Consider the following 20008-nt stretch of genomic DNA (forward strand, 5'->3'; position numbering starts at 1 on the left):
CCTAATGGTGTGAAATGATATCTCACTGTGGTTTTGATTTGCATTTCTCTAATGATTAATGATGTTGAGCATCTTTTCATTTGCTTCTTTGGCCATTTGTGTACCCTTTTTGGAGAAATGTATATTGAAGTCCTTTTTCTGTTTTTAAAAATCAGGTCATTTGTTTTGTTGCTGTTGTTGTAGATTTGTAGAAATTCTTAGGTATTCTAAATATAGCCCCCTTGTTATGGTTTGGCTGTGTCCCCACCCAAATCTCATCTTGAATTATAACTCCCACAATTCCCACTTGTCCTGGGAGGCACCCAGGGGGAGGTAATTTAATTATGGGGGTGGATCTTCCCTGCTCTGTTCTCATAATATTGAATGAATCTCATGAGATCTGATGGTTTTAAAAATGGGAGTTTCCCTGTACAAGCTCTCTTTTTTCTAGCTGCCATCCATGTAAGACACAACTTGCTCCTCCTTGCCTTCTGCTGTGATTGTGAGGCTTCCCCAGCCATGTGGAATTGTAAGGCCATTAAACCCTTTTTCCTGTATAAATTACCCAGTCTTGGGTATGTCTTTATCAGCAGCATGAAAATAAACTAATACAGTAAATTGGTACCAGGAGTGGAGTGTTGCTGAAAAGATAGCCCAAAATGTGGAAGCAACTTTGGAACTGGGTAACAGGCAGAGGCTGAAACAGTTTTTAGGGCTCAGAAGAAGATAGGAAAATGTGGGAATGTTTGCAGCTTCCTAGAGACTTGTTGAATGGCTTCAGCAAGAATGCTGATGATATGAACAATAAAGTCCAGGCTGAGGTGGTCTCATATGGAGATGAGGAACTTGGGAACTGGAGCAGAGGTGACTGTTGTGTTTTAGCAAAGAGACTGGCAGCATTTTTCCCCTGCCCTAGAGATTTGTGGAACTTTGGACTTGAGAGAGATGATTTAGGGTACCTGGTGGAAGAAATTTCTAAGCAGGAAAGCATTCAAGAGGTGACTTGAGTGCTGTTAAAGGCATTCAGTTTTATAAGGGAAGCAGAGCATGAAAGTTCTGAAAATTTACAGCCTGAAAATGCGATAGAAAAGAAAAACCCATTTTCTGAGGAGAAATTCAAGCTGGCTGCAGAAATTTGCATAAGTAATGAGGAGCTGAATGTTAATCCCCAAGACAATGGGGAAAATGTCTCCATGATATGTCAGAGGTCCACATGGCAGCCCCTCTCATCACAAGCTGACATAGGAGAAAAAAATGGTTTTCTGGGCCAGGCCCAGGGTCCCCTTGCTGTATGCAGTCTAGGGCCCTGGTGCCCTGTTTCCCAGCTGCTCCTGCCATGACTAAAAGGGGCAAAGGTACAGCTTGGGCTGTGGCTTCGGACAGTTCAAGCCTCAAGCCTTGGCAGCTTCCATATGGTGTTGAGCCTCTGGGTTCACAAAGGTCAAAAATTGAAGTTTTGGAACCTCTACTTAAATTTTAGAGGATGTATGGAAACGCCTGGATGTCCAGGCAGAAGTTTGCTGCAGGGGTGGAAGTGTCATGGAGAACCTCTACTACGGTGGCGTGGAAGGGAAAAGTGGGGTTGGAGCCCCCACACAGAGTCCCTACTGAGGCACTGCCTAGTGGAGCTGTGAGAAGAGGCCCACCAGCCTCCAGACCCTAGAATGGATTATCCACCAACAGCTTGCGCTGTGTGCCTAGAAAAGGCAGAGACACTCAACGCCAGCCCGTGAAAGCAGCTGGGAGGGAGGCTGTACCCTGCAGAGCCACAGGGGTGAAGCTGCCCAAGACCATGGGAACCCACCTCTTGCATCAGTGTGACCTGGAAGCGTGACATGAAGTCAAAGGAGATCATTTTGGAACTTTTAAGATTTGACTGCCCTGATCAGTTTTGGACTTGCATGGTGCCTGTAGCCCCTTTGTTTTGGCCAATTACTCCTATTTGAAATGGCTATATTTACCTAATGCCTGTACCCCGATTTTATCTAGGAAGTAATTAAATTGCTTTTTATTTTACAGGCTCATAAGTGGAAAGGACTTGCCTTATCTCAGATGACACACTGGACTGTGGGCTTTTGAGTTAATGGTGAAATGAGTTAAGGCTTTGGGGGACTTTTGGGAAGGCATGATTGGTTTTGAAATGTGAGGACATGAGATTTTGAGGGGTCAGGGGCAGAATGATATGGTTTGGCTGTGTCTGCACCCAATCACATCTTTAATTGTATGTCCCACAATTCCCCTGTGTCATGGGTGGAACCTGATGGGAGGTGATTTAATTGTGGGGGCAGGTCTTTCCTGCACTGTTCTAATGATAATAAGTGAGTCTCAGAAGATCTGATGGTTTTTAAAATGGGAGTTTCCCTGCACAAGCTCTCTTTTACCCTGCTGCCATCCATGTAAGACATGACTTGCTCCTTGCCTTCCACCATGCTTGTGAGGCTTCCCTAGCCACATGGAGCTGTAAGTCCCTTAAACTCTTTTTCCCATATAAATTACCAAGTCTTGGGTATGTTTGTATCAGCACTGTGAAAATGGACTAATACACCTGATTTGCAAATATTTTCTCCAATTCTGTTGGTCGCATTTCACTGTTTATTTTTTCCTTTGATGTACAGAAGGTTTTAAGTTTTATGTAGTTCCACTTATCTAACCTTGCTTTTGTTGCCAATGCTTTTGGTGTTATGTACAAGAAATCATTGCCAAATCCAAAATCACAAACCTTCTCTGTTTATTTCTAGATTTTTATAGTTTAAAATTTTACATTTACATTTTTCTTTAATTCATTTTGAATTTTTGCATATGGTATAAAATAAGGGTCCAACCTCATTCTTTTGCATGTGAATATCTAGTTTTCCCAATACCATTTTTTGAAGAGGCATTCCCTGATGTGTGGTGTTGGCATACTTGTTAAAGATTATTTTACCATATATGTGAAGGTTTATTTCCAGGCTCTCTCTGTGTTCCATGGGTCTGTATGTCTGTCTTTATGCCAGTACCACCACACTGTTTTGATTAGGCAATATTGTTGTAAGTAAAGTGTCACTGAGATTTTGATAGAGACTACGTTGAATCTGTAGATTGCTTTGGGTACATTTAATAATAAGTATTTCAGTCCATGAAAATCAGGTGTCTTTGGATTTATTTGTATCTTTAATTTCTTTTAGTAATATTCTGTAGTTTTCATTGTACAAGTCTTTGCCTCTTTGGTCAAGTTTATGCTTAAGAATTTTTCTTTTTTGATGATATTATAAATGAAATTGTTTTCTTAATTTCCTTTTGGGGTTGTTTATTGTTAGTGTGTATAGAAACACAACTATTTTGTGTGTGATAATTTTGTATCCTGTAAATTTGTTGAGTTTGTTTATTAGTTCTAACAATTTTCTGTGGACTCTTTAGTGTTTCCTACCTATAAGATCATGTCATCCACAAGCAGGGATAACTTTGTTTCCTCTTTTACAATTTGGTACCTTTTATTTATTTTTCCTGACCAATTGCTCTGGCAAGAGCCACCAGTACTGGTTTATATAAGTGGCGAGAGTAAAAATCATTGACTTTTTCCTGATTTTAGAGGAACATGGCTCTAAATTGAACACATTCCTAAGTTAAACACATTCTTTTCTCAAGAATGGTCTGCATGACTATGTGTTTAATTTGGGCAACAGGTGGCAGGTGTATTCATTGTCTGTTATATGCTCTCATACAATGTTCTGAGATCTTTATTTCACTGTTTTGGCTGTGACCTTTAGTTGTTTTTCTTCTTTTCTACACCTCTGTCCGATGTACCGTCTTATTCCAGCTTTTTTGAGACATTAAATTTATTCCCGGTGATTTACTTTTTTCTGGCTTCCCATAGCCCATGAACACCCATGTAACAATATTCTGTCTTAAGCACTAATATTTTATTATGTTTGTATTTTTTTTACCTTTATTTTAGGTTCAGGGGCACCTGTGCAGGTTTGATATATAGGTAAATTACATGTCACAGGGGTTTGTTGTACAGATTATTTTGTTACCCAAGTAATAAGCATAGTACTTGATAGGTAGTTGTTTGATTTTTATCCTCCACCCTCAAATAGGCCCTGGCCTCAAATATTCATTCCTTTATGTCCGTGTGCATTTTATTTGTTTAGATTTTGTGGTTTAATAAAGTATTCTCTCCCATTTTCTTACTCTAATATGATCTTACTAGGGACCTATATATGATACATTTCATCTTCACTAGTCTTTAATGTTTTGTTAAGTAGAAAATTTTCTGGAACTGTACATTCATTGACTTTGCTTACTGTCACTGACTTCACTCAGACCACTTTATAGTATTACTCTGGAGACAAAAGTAGTAGTTTGCTATTTTTTCATTGATCAGAAAAAGCATATATATGGTTGCTTTTTATATGCTCTGTACTGTAGTCAGTATTGTGGCAGAGATCATGGAAAACTCTCTAGGATGTTTTATAAGATATGTAGTATATTTCCAGTCTCCTTATTCTTTGTGCCTCTACTATACAGGCAGGGGAAATAATGCATCGACACATTTTTTGGCTCGTGTATATTGTCAAGTGGTCTTTGACAAAGATGCCAAGACCACAAAATTGGAAAAAGACACTATCTTCAAAGAATGGTTTTTGGGTAGGCTGGATATTGCAATACAAAAAAAATAAGTGGGGCAAGGGACAGATTTTGATATTATAATTTTTAAAAATGAACAGATATGGTTGATACTGCCCTCTCTCCTTCATTGAATAAAGTTATGGTGGCTGGACCCATAGTAGCCACCTTGTAAGCACAAGAAAAAGATTAAGAGAACAACAACAAAAAATGGCCTTGACAAGCTAAACAAATACCAGGAGTTCCCTAGATTCACATACCTGAAGAGAAAGGTAAATTTCTACATGTTTAGTCCATTTTAACTATTCTGTTACTCGCAGCCGATTGTTATACTAAATTTTATATATATTATATATATACATAAGTATATATATAATATATATACATAAGTATATATAATATATATACATAAGTATATATACATATATACATATATACATGTATACATATATACATATATACGTATATATATACACATATATACATATATACATATATACTTAGGTACATATATGTGTGTATATATGTTGAGATGCTTCGCAATATATACGTATGTATATGTGTATATATACACATATGTGTATATTATATATGTATGTATATATGTGTATATGTATATACGTATATGTCTATATGTATATATGTGTATATGCATATATGTATGTGTATATATGGGCATATGCATATATTTATGTGTATATATGTGTATATACATAGGTGTATATATGTGTATATATGCGTATATACACCTAGGTGTATATACATAGGTGTGTATACATACATATATCTATGTATATATGTGTGTGTATATATGCATATGTCCATATACACATATATTCATGTATATATGTGTGTATATACATATATGTATGTTTATATGTGTGTATGTGTATATATACATATATGTATGTATGTATATATGTGTATACATGCATATGTAGTTTAGATGCTTCTCAGCTTATGATGGAGTTCTGTCCTGATAAACCCATCATAAGTTGAAATATCAGGAGTAAAAAATTCAGCCCAGAGAGATTTTGGAGAAGAATTACTTATGCTTACTATCTGAAACTTGTGGTCACATATCATCACATTTGCACCATCACGTAGCTGCAAAAAAATCACAAGTCATACCACTGTAAGTCAGGGATGGTCTGTACATGCACATAAACATTAAATCATATAAAGTAGGGGATTTATTTAACCAATGAAAACCAAGAGGAGTTCAAAATAGGTTAGAGTATTTGGGAAAGACATCAAGGAAATGGGATTTGAGTGGGTCGTGAAAGAAAGAAAAGAACCCCAAAATATAGTGGCCTAAAACAATTACTATATTCTTGTGATTCTTAAGATCAGGTATTTGGGTGGGGCTTAATAGGAATTGCTCATCTTTGCTCCACATGGTGTCACATGAAATGACTTCACTGGGGACCAGAGCATCCAAGATGGCCTCACTCACATGGCTGCTGCCTCGTCTCGTCTAACCAAAAATGCACTTGGCTTCTCTCTTTCTGGGTTGCCAAATAGGCTCAATCATGTCTGGGGATGTGGTTATTTTCCATGTGGTCTCCTTCCTCTTATTTTCCAGGGGTCTTTATCTGTGGCTATGTAACCTAAACTTCTTTATATGGCAGCTGCCATTCTAGAGGACAAAAACAGGAGCTATAGGGTCTTCCATTTCCAAGAACCAGAAATTGAGATAATTAATATAGATTGCCTAAAACCATGTCTCACATGCATCAGACACCCAAATTGTAGTAGGTCTTTTTGTTTACTTCAATAGGTGGGATTCAGACAGTGTGTTAGCATTGTGGAAATTCAGCAAGTGGAGGTGACACAGAATACAGCACGTAGGTAATAGCTAATATGCAGCTGCTAGACAGACTATGGTCAGCATGAAGGAGGACAGAATGAAGGTGGTGAGAAACCTTAAGGAGAGTTGCTTATTAGACTGAGATATATATTTTTGCCTTTGTGTGGAAAGGAAAAGATGTCCACTTGTTTGCTATTGAAAAGTGAAATCAGCACGGGACTATAAGCAAGTGTTTCCTGGTGCTGAGATACCTAAGTACTCACATTGAAGTTTTTAAGTTAGTCTAAAGTCTTGATTGATTTCAGAGTCTGAATCGATCAGACTCAAAATGCGGTCTGAAAACCAAGACACACCTCAAGAATTTATTAAAATAAAGATTCATTGACCTCAATCCAGATGTGCCTTCATGTCCTTGTTTACTCTCTGTGCCTTAGATTCTGCTGTGGTTTAACATCAGCTTAGTGAAATAGATGTATGGATTATACTATCAGGTTTTGATTAAACTAACTTTCCCAAAATATGTCAGTGCAAAGAAACCCTTGGGGAAGATGGAAGGGAAGAAAAATATCACACAATTAAACAGAAGGAAAATGGCAGAGATGGTACTTCTACTCCTAGTATAAGAGCCCTTTCAAGCCAAGGGAGGAATAAATGAGATGTTAATATAATCAAGCATGGTATAGTCTGTCACACTGCGTGATCACAATGTGCTCACCAACTGTAAGGACAAGAAACCATGTGCTATTAATATACAAAACTCAAATACATATTTATCTCATTCTTTAAAATTTCTATTTTTCTTTGCTCTTTTTACTTTTTTGTAATGGAATATTAAGTAGTAAATGTATATAATTTATATGTAAATATAAATAGATGAGTTGTAAGATTAGAGCTAATCAAAACTGAAGCACAAGACCTTACAGTAAGGAACAAGGCATGTCATTACCTATCTTGCTATTAAAATATTCACATGAAAAGTTAAATATAACATCATATATTTGGATAATGCCTCGATGCCCAAAATGTGCATGTTTGGAAATATCCTAGTATAGTTGTGCTATTTAAAATGCTACTATAGGTTTGTACATTTTATGCCATGGTCCTAAGGGAGACAAAGATCTATCCTCTGAGTTTTTGATCTAACAAGCAAACCATATCTTAATTTGATTTTTAGAAAGTTTGCACTGACTCTTCTGTCACAACAGCCAAGTGCACAGCCTGCTAAGTAAGTGATATGTACATTTATAATTCTTTACTGAATAATTATGAATAAATATAATTTTGCTGTTTGAAACAGAATTGGATTGTGATAGTTCCAGTATAACTTTTAATAACACTATCTATATAAAGTGTGCATTGTTAACATAAAAAATCTACTTTTATAAAAAATCTACTTTTATTGGAATTTTTATTGAATTAACATTACGGACTTTAAACAAATGCCCTAATTAGGTAGACTATCTAATGGGAATGTTGCCTAAATTAAAATCAAGAAAAATGTTCAGTAGGCTTACTAATCCTCCGGAGAAATTTGGAATGCTCCTGCCATACTTTTATGAAAATTTTAGTGTTTCCTGATCTATTTAAACCAAATTTGTTGCTTTCTTATTGAATACTCTCTACTGTTTATTTTCTCTTGAGTAAAGTGACATAACCTATAGAGATGATAGAGATATAAAAGGAACCTGGAGAGATAATGACTGTGAAATGAAATGTTTGTTATTCTCTAAACTTGTTGTAATTTCTTTGCAAACAACCACAAAGATATGAATATCTTTGTGTCTTGAATGATGTCCACTGTGGAGTATGTAGATGTACAATGCATGTTTGACAAATTTAATTGGAAATTTTACTTCTCATAGAATAAACTAGTGTGTTTGAAAGTTTCTTAATATGGATATGGATATGTATACAATTATCTCAACTTTGGCTCTACACAGTGATAAGTCAGTCAGCAAGCAGCAGAGTGTAACAGGATGATGAGTGATTAGGGAATTATATTATTTGAGGAATGGTTACTGGAGGGAATGGGACTGTTTATTTTATAGAAGTAAGAAATCATGGGAAATTTTTATTTATCTTCAAAAATTAGAACAAATTTCCTGTAAGGGAGTAGTCTTTGTTCTTCCAGTAGTCAAAGACTGATTTAAATACATTTCAGGAACACAAATTTTAGCACAGTATAAGGAAAAGCTTTCTCACAATTAGCATGTAGCTGTGCTTTTTCATACAATTCAAGGGGTTACCACATTAATATAGTAAAATTGTCCCTGAAAATTTAGTACTTAAGCAGAGAGAATGATCATCTACTTATGTCTTAAACTATTTGCACTTCCATAGCAAAATACTGTAAGCCAGATGACATAAACAACAGAAAAGCTCTGGAGGCTGAAAAGTTCAAGGTGAAAGTACAAGCAGACTTGGTATCTGGCGAAAGACTGTTTCCTGGTTCATTGATAGAGCCTTTTTGCTGTGTTCTCACAGAGTGGAAGGCAGTAGCAGGTGGCCACTTCTCTGGGATCTCTTTTACAAAGGTACTACAGTAAGTCCTCACTTAGCATCATCCATAGGTCCTTGGAAACTGCCTCTTTAAGCAAAATGACATATAATGAAACCAGTTTCCCACAGGCTAATTAATATAAAAAAGAGCTAAGTTCCTATAGCCTATTCCTGGTTATAAAACATCACCCAACTTCAAAATAAAGGTCAAAATACTTCTAATATTAAGTATTGAAATAAATGTGAGCTAGACATACACTTAAGAAGGTTAGTGAAAACAAGTAAGATGATTACCCACTTTTTTTACCTGATGACCTAATGTGCCTTTGGCATGTGGTAGAAAGCCAGAGTTGAGAAAATTCAGCCACAGGTTACCCAGAAATATACCTTAGAAAATCACATGTGTACTTTTCTCTAAAACTGGATTTGTAATATTTTTATGCGTATCCAAATGTTTTAAAGATGACTTTCCTAGGAAGTAGTTCTTTTACTTCAAGAAGATCATAACAAAATAATATTTGGAACATACATGAATTCTACCACATAAGAGCAATGGGAAAATATAGAAAGGAAGTGAGGTTCTTTCACATTTGGTGGCATGACCTCTATCACTTGGGGCTTTGTCAAATATCTATCTAAAGCAATGTGGATTTAAGGAAGGATGTCAGGTGGAGATTTGTCCAGTTTTGCTCTTTGATTGAATGTTTCCATTGTATTTACAAAATAATACAGAAATAGTTTAGAAATATGGATGACAGATTGAACCAATATATATAGTTTTAAATTATTCCTTAATTCCATAGTTTGAAGCAACTACAGCACAATGAGGTTAGTTATTATAGTAAAAAATCTTCTACCTTACCCTGACTTTGGAATAATTTGCAGATAATTTAGACTTAGCTTTGCAAAATCATATTTTACAGCTTTATTATTGCTTGCTTACTTCTGAAACAAATCTTCTTGACTTTCTTATTCCATTAATGGTATCAGATTTCTCTCAGATTCTTAGGCTTGAAATCATGGTGGCATTTTTCCTTTTTAAATTTTTATTTTTGGTGATTCATGGTTATATCTGATACATATTAAGTCTCATAGATTCTGCTTTTCCATTTGTTAAATTATGTTTCTACCCCATCTGCCTGCTTCTGTTCACTTTCCTGAAGTTCTAGCATAGGTTCGTATTCCTTCTTACGTGTAATATTCTCACAGCTTTCTAATTTTAAAAAAAGATAAAAACATAATCAGCCCTTCCAAATTAGGGGTAACATTTGAGCCACCCTCTGTATCAGGAAAAGAATTTCACTAAATTCAAGACCAATGGAAGGGCAATGGCAACAATTAGTAGACTCTGCTACAGTTGTACTGAGTAAACATGTCTTTGTCCAGCAAAATAAGGTCTGTAACAGACTGGAAATTCAGCCATCATCCTTCTGTTCCCTGAAGGTTCTTTTTAACACAGCCAAAATGGCCTTTCTCTATACTTATAATCATTTGGATATTATAGTTCTAGAAGAAAAACAGTAGCAGAAAATTGGAAGTAGAGACTGATCTTAGTCCCCATCTGCTGATCTGTGACTATCCTCTCAAGTTAAGATCTGCCATAACTAAGATGGGAAGAACATTGGTAGAAGAATATTTTCAAGATCTTAGTTTTAATAGATTGGGTCCATTGAGACTATTAAGAAGCCATTCATCTGGAAGAAGAGAAGATCCCATACTGATCTAGCAAAGCCACACTAGGTATTGGGAAATTATTCAAGACACATTCTAATACACATAAACTTACCATCTTACTATAGAAAATGCTAATGCTAATGCATTAGCATCACTCAGGACAGATCATATGGGCATGTACTATAGGCTCTTACCAAAGAGAAAGTTCCAGCTCTTCCCACTCCTCCACTTTGTACCAAATGGTTACCTAGTTTTAGTATATGAAAGCATGGCTTTGTTGCTTATCTGGTGGCTCATGATATTACCTTTGCCTCGTTACCCAAAAATCTCCTGTATAGCACTTCTCTACAAGTGACTTTTATTGCAAATCACAACCTGGAACACATGGGCATGATACAGTGCTGGTGTCTCTACAGGAAACTCAGCAGGTGCATGAAAGTTGGGGGAGCCATTCTTAACCTTTCCTATTCTCCTTAATTTTTTTTAACAATTCTTGTATATAAGGGAGTAGGCGTATTAAATTCTATTGTAGGACTGAAAGTAAACAAAATGAATTATAATACAAGATAGAGGAGAAATTTAAAAAATTCTATCACTAGGGAAAGCACAACATATTTTAAACACAGTATGAAAGCATGCCCTGTATAGACATATTCAGTCATTAGTGTGTGTCCCCCGGTCTCTGAGGACTTCCTTCTTCAAACTTTTTCAGGGTTAGTCTTTACCACCTCCTAATATCTTGCTCTTAAGGCTTGATGCCATCTAATATTTCAAATGCAATGTCTAAGACAAAATAACACCTAGCAGCTCATTTTGTAAAATTAGCATTTGGTGTAGCAAAAATATATAGAAAATGGAGGAGGAGCACCTGTGGAATTTCAGGGAGGCTTTGATAGTCCAAGTCCATGGAGATTCACTACTAATATAAAGTACAAATATGCTGTTTGGCATGTAATGAATGTTCATCAGCTAATGAACGTCTGAAACACAGACCTCACTTATGACTGCATGTGTGCATGCTGCCACACACACAGATATACACGCAGCAACATAGCAACATACCTGGTGTGTGTGCCCACACACACACTCTCTCTCTCTCTCCAAAGAACAAATCTTGGTTTAAAGAAAATCACAGTATCTGGACAAATATTAAAAATAATTCTCTAAGTTTAACAAAATATGCCTATACCCTTGCAAAAGTGATAACACCTTACATTATTATGCCTCCTAGTCAATATCTGCCTTTATACTATATCCAGAGGTCCATGCGTGCTTATGAAATGGGGATTTTTAACAATCCTGTTTCAAATGACAGCATTTTCTGCCTTTGGTAGGTATACTGTGGTTACACAGATAAACAGTTGAAATTTTGAAATAATGCTTTTTACATCTATTGATCAAAATACATCCTTAGGTGCAGGGTGTCCAGATTATCCTCTGTAAGTGAAAGAAAGATGATGTGAGAGCTTACTATCCTCACATTCATGTGGTAATGTAGAGGTCTAATCACAAGATCTATAGACCTACCTTCTCAAAAATGTGTAAACAAAGTTGAACCAATAAAATCAATAAAAATAATATTACAGAATATATGAATAAAAACATGCAATATTTATCTTTCTGTGCCTGGTTTCTTTCATTTAATATAATGTCCTACAATCTCAAAAAGATGATCTCATAGAAGTAGAGAATAGAATAGTGGTTGCTAAAGGCTAAAGAGGGTAGGGGAATGGGGAGGATAGGGAGAAGTTGGTTGACAGATACGAAATTATAGCTACATAGGAAGAATAAATTCTAGATAGAAAGAATATAGCACTGTGGGGTGACTATAGTAGCAATAATTTATTGTATATTTTTTAGTATCTGTAGGGTAGCATTTTGAATGTTCCAAGCACAAATAGGTGATGAAGATGCTAACTTACCCTGATTTGATCATACACATCGTAAACAGGTACCAAAATGTTCTGCACCCCATAAATATGTACAATTATCATGTGCCAATTAAAAATTAAAGCAAATAAACACAAGTATACAACAAAAGAAAATAGCACTAGCTTGAAGAATTATAAAGGAAACAAAGGCCTTAGAGTACAAGCGCTGAACTTTGAAAACAATCACAGAAATCAGAAGACTTATTTAGACACTTGTATGGAACTCTGATCAGAAAACAGAAGGCATGGAGGTTAAAATAAGGCATAAATAACCATAAGGAAACAAGATATTAAGAAGAAAACGTTTACAATAGAATGAAATGAAAAGTAATAGGCAAAATCGAAAAGAAAGTAGAATAATGAATAGCATTATTTATTATTCTTCTTCCTTGTTCTACTTGCCACACTTTCAGAGATAAACTAAAACCGGGTAACCATTGGGTACAAAGTAGAGGAGTGGGAAAAGTTGGAACTTTCTGTTTGGTAAAAGCCTATAGTACGTGCCCTGATTCTCTGTCCTGAGCAATGGTAATGCATTAGCGTTAGCATTTTCTATCTTAAGATGGTGAGTTTATGGATATTAGAATGTACCTTGAATAATTTCCCAAAACCTAGTGTGACTTTGATAGCCCACTATGGAATCTTCTCCTATTCACTAATAATGAGAAATATTCTGAATATCACCTTTTAATGAGCACTGGAGATAACCATAATACAAATTAGCTATCATTCTTGACCATTTATCCACACAATTCAGGTGGAATTTCTTGCTATATTTGATAATCATTTAAAACAATGACCAGAGATTTTCTGTCTCACCCCCCAAAAGTCTAAACTATTTATACAATAGGATCATAAAAATGAAAAATTGTGTCTATTTTGTCATAAAATGGGTAAATCCAATAATGCCCTTTCATGAAGTAAAATTGCATAAACATATATATTGAACATTTTTATTACCAAGGAATATGAATATAGTTTTATGCATGTTTATGCCATAGTTTTCTTATCTATTAAAAACATTTATAATAATTTAATTCGTTTATATATAAAGCATTTAGAATAGTGGCTGCACAAGTTGAGTATTCATTAAGTAATATAAATTAATACAAATTATAATATTGGAACAATCCAAGTGATTTCAGATTTAAGATGTTATCAGTAAGCCTTTTTAAATATTCTCCTTCACCAGTGAATGCTTCTTTGCTAATTACGTATACGTTAATATATCTAATACAAGATAACACATTTAACAAATTTGTTAAAAAATACAGGAAATAAAACATATGGCAATAAATACCAAAATGTTACCTGATATTATTGTGTAGATGGAGATTTGGGATACTTTTTATACTGTTAAATTTCTGCATTTTTCTGAATGTTGTACAATAAGCATGCTATACATTACTTTCAGAAATTATATCTTATTTGTAATTACCAGTATATGCCTCTTAATTCTCTAATAATGTAAAAACAATTGTATAACAAGAAACTACAGAGAAATCACTAATATGACTATGCAGTGAGTATTCGGGTATGTTTCTTTCTACTTCTTTTCCAGGTTTTCTCATAATAGTATGTCATATTTTAAAAATAAAGTATTTAAATATACTATATAGGCCAGGATGAAATATCTCTTCCATTCAATCATTCTTACTTTCTCCAACTAAAAATTCTCTGTCCCTCTTTTAAACTCTGATAATTACTTCCACTTCTGTTGGTTATTCATGATTTTCTATCTTTCATTATATTTATTTGTATAACTTTTGTGTTAGAATGTCGTTTCAATGGGTTGTGTGCAATTCCATATTATTCTTAATTCAAACGAGCATAACTATGATAGATTTAACATATTATTCTTGTACTAAAAACTTTGTGACATTTATGTTAGCTAAAAGTACCATTATTTTTAACCTCCTATGAGTATGCATGAAGACATACATTTTTCACAGAGGGAATCTAAAAAGTTACATAATAGTATGAAATTTCCTCAGAAATGAAATGTTAAGCAATACAGAGCATCTACTGAATTAATATAAACACTGACTTAGTAATAAGGAGATCTATGTTTTATTTCTTGTTTTAACCTCTAAAGAGTTTAGCTATTTTCTGAAGCACTGGTGATCATTTTTGGGGAAGTAAGGTTTCAGATTGGAGCAATGATCTATAAGTTTTCCATGCATCAAATTACAGTATATTCTCTCTCTGTTTTGTGGGGGGATGTAGTCTAGTTTCTTTCACTCCATGTTGTTGCATGTTTCAGTAGTTTACTACTTTATATTGCTGAGTCGATTTCATTGTATGAGTATACTAAATTTGTCCATTCCACTTATTAATGGACATTTATGTTGTTTCCAGCTTGGAGTATTGCAAATACAGCTGCCAAAAACTTTCATGTACATACAGTTTCATTCTTTTGGGTAAATACCTAAAAGCATAATGGCTGGATCATTAGATAGGTATATATTTAATTTATTAAGAACCTATCCAATGGGTTTTAAAGTGGCTGTACTATTTTATATTTTCACTAGCAGTGTATAGCACTGATAGATCTTTCACATCCACACAAACCTTCTTTGGTCAATATTTAGAGTTAGCCATACTAATAGGTGTGTTGCACTATCTCACTGTGGTTTTAATTTATATCTCCTTAATAATTAATATTGCTGAGCATCTTATGTGCTTTTTGCTATTTATCTTTTTTGCTGAAATGTCTATTCAAATATTTTGCTCAGTTGAAAAATGATTGATTTTCTTGTTATCAGATTTTGAGAGTGATTTAGATACTCTGGATATGAATCCTTTGTCAGATATGTGATTTGTAAAAATTTTCTTCTCCCTTTCTAAGGATTGTCACTTCATTCTTTCAGTAGTTTCTTTCAGAGATTGTTTTATTTAAGTTTTATAAAGTCAAATTTATCATATTTTTTATTTTATGTATTACACGTAAGAAATATTTTTCTAACCCAAGGTCGCAAATATTTATGCCTATGTTTTCTTGAAATTTCAAACAATAATTGTAGATTTGTCTTTTTTTCCTTGCAGTTCTATCAGATTTTGCTTCAAAAATTTTGGACCTTTGTTACTAGGTACATAAACATCTGAGGTAGGTATATTAAGTTGTGCCTTTTTTTTTTTGAAAAAATCAAATCTGATAATCTCTGCCTTTTAATTGGAATTTTAAATCTATTACATTTAATGTTATTATTTAGAATTAAAATTTATCTTGCAATTAATATTATATTTGCTTTATTTGTTCTCTGCTTACATTTTCTCCTTTTTTGCCTTCTTTGAATTACTTATGATTATTCCTTCTTATCTCCTCTAATGGCTTTTCAGCTTCAATTATTTTGTTATTTTTGATTATTGCTTTTATGTTTACAGTGTACATATGTAATAATATAGTCTACCTTAAAGTGACATACAAATTCACATGTAGTATAAGAAGCTTGTAATAATATACTTCCCTTTCTTCCCTCTAGGCCTGTATGTTATTATTATACATTTTATTTCTGCACACAGTATAAAGTCCACACTACATTGTTATTATTTTGTTTAAACAATCTGTTATCCTTTAAAGAGATTTCAATAATGAGAAAAAATCGTATGCATTTGCCTACCCAGTTACCATTTCCAATACTCTGTTCTCGGTGCAGACCCAAAGTTCCATCTGGTATGATTTTTCTTTCATCTTAAGTGTTTCTTGTAAGATTTCTTCAATCTTACGCTGATAAATTCTTTTACCTTTTGTATTTCTAAAAAAGTCTTCTTTCACCTTCATTTCAAAAAATAGTTTTGTTGGGTATATAATTCTAGGTTGCTGAGTTTTTTTCTTTCAGTGCTTTAAGATGTTACTCTACTGTATTCTTATTTGCATTGTTTCTGTTGATAAATATATGGTCAATGCTAATGTCTAACAAGCTTCTTGGATCTGTGGGCTTATAACTTTCATAAATTTTGAAATTTTATTTTTTCAAATATTTTTCATTTCCCATTCCCTCTATTATCTTCATCAAGGACTACAATTACACATACATCAGACTACTTCAATTTGTTTCACAGCTCTCTAGTGTTGTCTTTAAGTCTTCCTTCTCTCTGTTTTATTTTTGAAAGTTTTTATTGCTGTCTTTTCAAATTCGTCATTCTAATGTCTGATATATTATTTATCTCAACCAGTGTATCTTTCAACTAGACATTTTATTTTTCATCTCTGGAAGTTAAATTTTGTTCTGTTTTTATATTATTCTTGCCTCTATAAAACATTTCTATCCTTTTCTCCAGTTTTTTTGAATATAAAGAATATAGTTATAAGAGTTTTCATATCCTTGTCTACTAATTGTACAATATTTATGAGTTCCACATTGGCTTCATTTGATGAATTTTTCTCCTCACTGTTGGTTGTAGTTTTCTAATCCTTTGAATATCTAATAATTTTTGATATGACACCAAAATCTTAATTTTATATTTTTGGGTGCTGAATATTTTTGTATTCCTGTGAATAGTCTATAGCTTTTTTCTGAGATGTGGCTAAGTTACTCGGAAACAGTTTTATCATTTCAGGATGAAACGAAAGGATAAGCAGTAAGGATAAAACCAAATAAATGAGCAAGAACAAGATTGAAGATAAATATGGTCTCTGTTGCTCCACCATTATTGAAAGTGAAGTTCCATCATAAACTTTTAATGCTTTTTCCCAGTTATTCTTTTTTTTAATTTTTCATTTTTTTTTATTATACCTTAAGTTCTGGGATACATGCGCAGAATGTGCAGGTTTATTACATAGGTATACACGTGTCATGGTGGTTTGCTGCATCCATCAACCTGTCATCTACATTAGATTTTTCTCCTAATGCTATCCCTCCCCTACCTGCCACCCCCAACAGGCCCTGGTGTGTGATGTTCCCCTCCCTGTGTCCATGTCTTCTCATTGTTCAACTCCCACTCATGAGTGAGAACCTGTGGTGTTTAGTTTTCTGTTCCTGTGTTAGTTTTCTGAGAATGATGGTTTCCAGTTTCATCCATGTCTCTGCAAAGGACATGAACTCATCCTTTTTTATGGCTGCATAGTATTCCATGGTGTATATGTGCCACATTTTCTTTATCCAGTCTATCATTAATGGGCATTTGGGTTGGTTCCAAGTCTTTGCTATGGTGAATAGTGCTGCAATAAACATACGTGTGCATGTGTCTTTATAGTAGAATGATTTATAATCCTTTGGGTATATACCCAGTAATGAGATTATGGGGTCAAATGGTATCTCTGGTTCTAGATCCTTGAGGAATCGCCACACCATCTTCCACAATGGATGAATTAATTTACACTCCCTCCAACAGTGTAAAAGCATTCCTATTTCTCCACATCCTCTCTAGCATCTGTTGTTTCCTGACTTTTTAATGATCACTATTCTAACTGGCATGACATGGTATATCATTGTAGTTTTAATTTTCGTTTCTCTGATGACCAGTGATGATGAGCTTTTTTTCATATGTTTGTTGGCCGCATAAATGTCCTCTTTTGAGAAGTGTTCGTTTATGTCCTTTGTCCACTTTTTGATGAGGTTGTTTGTTTTTTGGGCACAAACAAATGAAAAAACATTCCATGCTTGTGGATAGGAACAATCAGTATCATGAAAAAGGCCATGCTGCCCAAAGTAATTTATAGATTCAGTGCTATCCCCATCAAGCTAACATTGAGTTTCTTCACAGAATTAGAAAAAACTACTTTAAATTTCATATGGAACCAAAAAAGAGTCAATAGAGCCAAGACAATTCTAAGCAAAAAGAACAAAGCTGGAGGCATCGTGCTACCTGACTTCAAACTATACTACAAGGCTGCAGTAACCAAAGCAGCATGATTCTGGTACCAAAACAGGTATATAGACCAATGGAACAGAACAGAGGCTTCAGAAATAATGCCACACATCTACAACCATCTGATCTTTGACAAACCTGACAAAAACAAGCAATGGGGAAAAACAAGCAATAAATGGTGTTGGGAAAAGTGGCTAGTCATATGCAGAAAACTGAAACTGGACCCCTTCCTTACACCGTATATAAAAATTAACTCAAGATGGATTAAAGACTTCAGTGTAAGACCTAAGACCATAAAAATGCTAGAAGAAAACCTAGGCAATACCATTTCAGGACATAGGCATGGGTGAAGACTTCATGACTGAAATACCAGAAGCAATGGCAACAAAAGCCAGAATTGACAGATGAGATCTAATTAAACTAAAGAGATTCTTCACAGCAAAAGAAACTATCATCAGAGTGAAAAGGCGACCTACAGAATGGGAGAAAATCTTTGTAATCTATCCACCAGACAAAGGGCTAATGTCCAGAATCTAGAAGGAACATAAGCAAATTTATAAGAAAAAAAAAAACTCCAGTTATTCTTAGTAATGATTGTTTTATAAATGCTTGTTAATAATCAAAATACATAAATACTTAAGTGATTCTAAAGGTCACCTTTAGGTCACTTTCATCAAACTAGAAGTTTAAACTGGGAGTAACAAGTGCTACTAATCTTCTACATTTTATGTTTCCACTTATTTGTTTTGTTTTCTTCTTATTGCTTATTCTTTTGTTTCATTTTTCTAAACTTTTCACTTCATATTAATTAATTTGTGTTTCCCAGAGAATTTTTAGCTCTAATTCTGCAAGAGTTAGTTACGTGGGATGTCAAATGTTAAAAAGAAAGAAAGAAAGAAGAAAGAAAGAACTGTAAGGCGATAAAGAGAGAAGAAAGGGGAAGTAGAAGGAGGCTGGATATTTTTAAACTACAATGTATAAGACATTTTCAGGGAGACAAAGACAAACAGGACAGATTATTCTCAAGTTGTGATGATGTAGCTGTGGAGACAATGCAGATAGGATTATTTTAATAACACTTTAAGTTAAACATTTAAAAGATAATAATAACTCCCTGTGTCCATTTACAGTTCATTAATTGTGATAGTACGTAGCAATTTATTTTTTCTACATTCTGAAACAAAACAAAAAGTCTGTGTGTAAGCCTGTGTGAAGGCTATTTAGTACCAAATAAAACCAATTTGTATATTACATTAGAATTTTTTAGTCAACCAAAATATTTCCAAATACAAAATGTCTCTATATGACAAGTGTTAAGTTACAAAGTTCTCTTTTCATACTTAACAGATTTTTCAATTAAGCCTCCCAGAATGTTTTTTATGTGAATTAATCATTACATAAACACTGGATATTTTAAAACTAAAATGTATAAGACATTTTCAGGGAGACAAAGACAAACAGGACAGATTATTCTCAAGTTGTGACAATGTAGCTGTGGAGACACAATGCAGATATGACTATTTTAATAACATTTTAAGGTAAACATTTAAAAGATAATAATAAGAAAGTAATCCAAAGTAGTACATGAAAAGTATCTAAAGGAGCACAACATTACATAAATCATAACAGTTAACAAATAGTATGATCACCGAACACTTACTAGTTTGGAATTTCTTGGAGGTGACTTGAGCTTTACGCC

At 34.1% G+C, this 20008-nt stretch overlaps 1 long non-coding RNA gene across 2 annotated transcripts in view; it reads left to right on the forward strand.

Moving 5' to 3' along the window:
• Positions 1–20008, forward strand: part of LOC134759647 (uncharacterized) — a 218550-nt gene that overhangs the window by 3163 nt on the left and 195379 nt on the right. The window contains exon 2 of one of the 2 annotated variants that reach the window (XR_010136185.1): positions 15544–15604. This is a non-coding gene — a long non-coding RNA (uncharacterized LOC134759647). Of the gene's footprint in view, positions 1–15540; positions 15605–20008 lie in introns of those variants that run through there. The other variant, XR_010136184.1, reaches the window with a different exon arrangement.

The sequence above is a fragment of the Pongo abelii genome, chromosome 12 (genome assembly GCF_028885655.2).
Source record: "Pongo abelii isolate AG06213 chromosome 12, NHGRI_mPonAbe1-v2.0_pri, whole genome shotgun sequence".
Taxonomy (NCBI): domain Eukaryota; kingdom Metazoa; phylum Chordata; class Mammalia; order Primates; family Hominidae; genus Pongo; species Pongo abelii.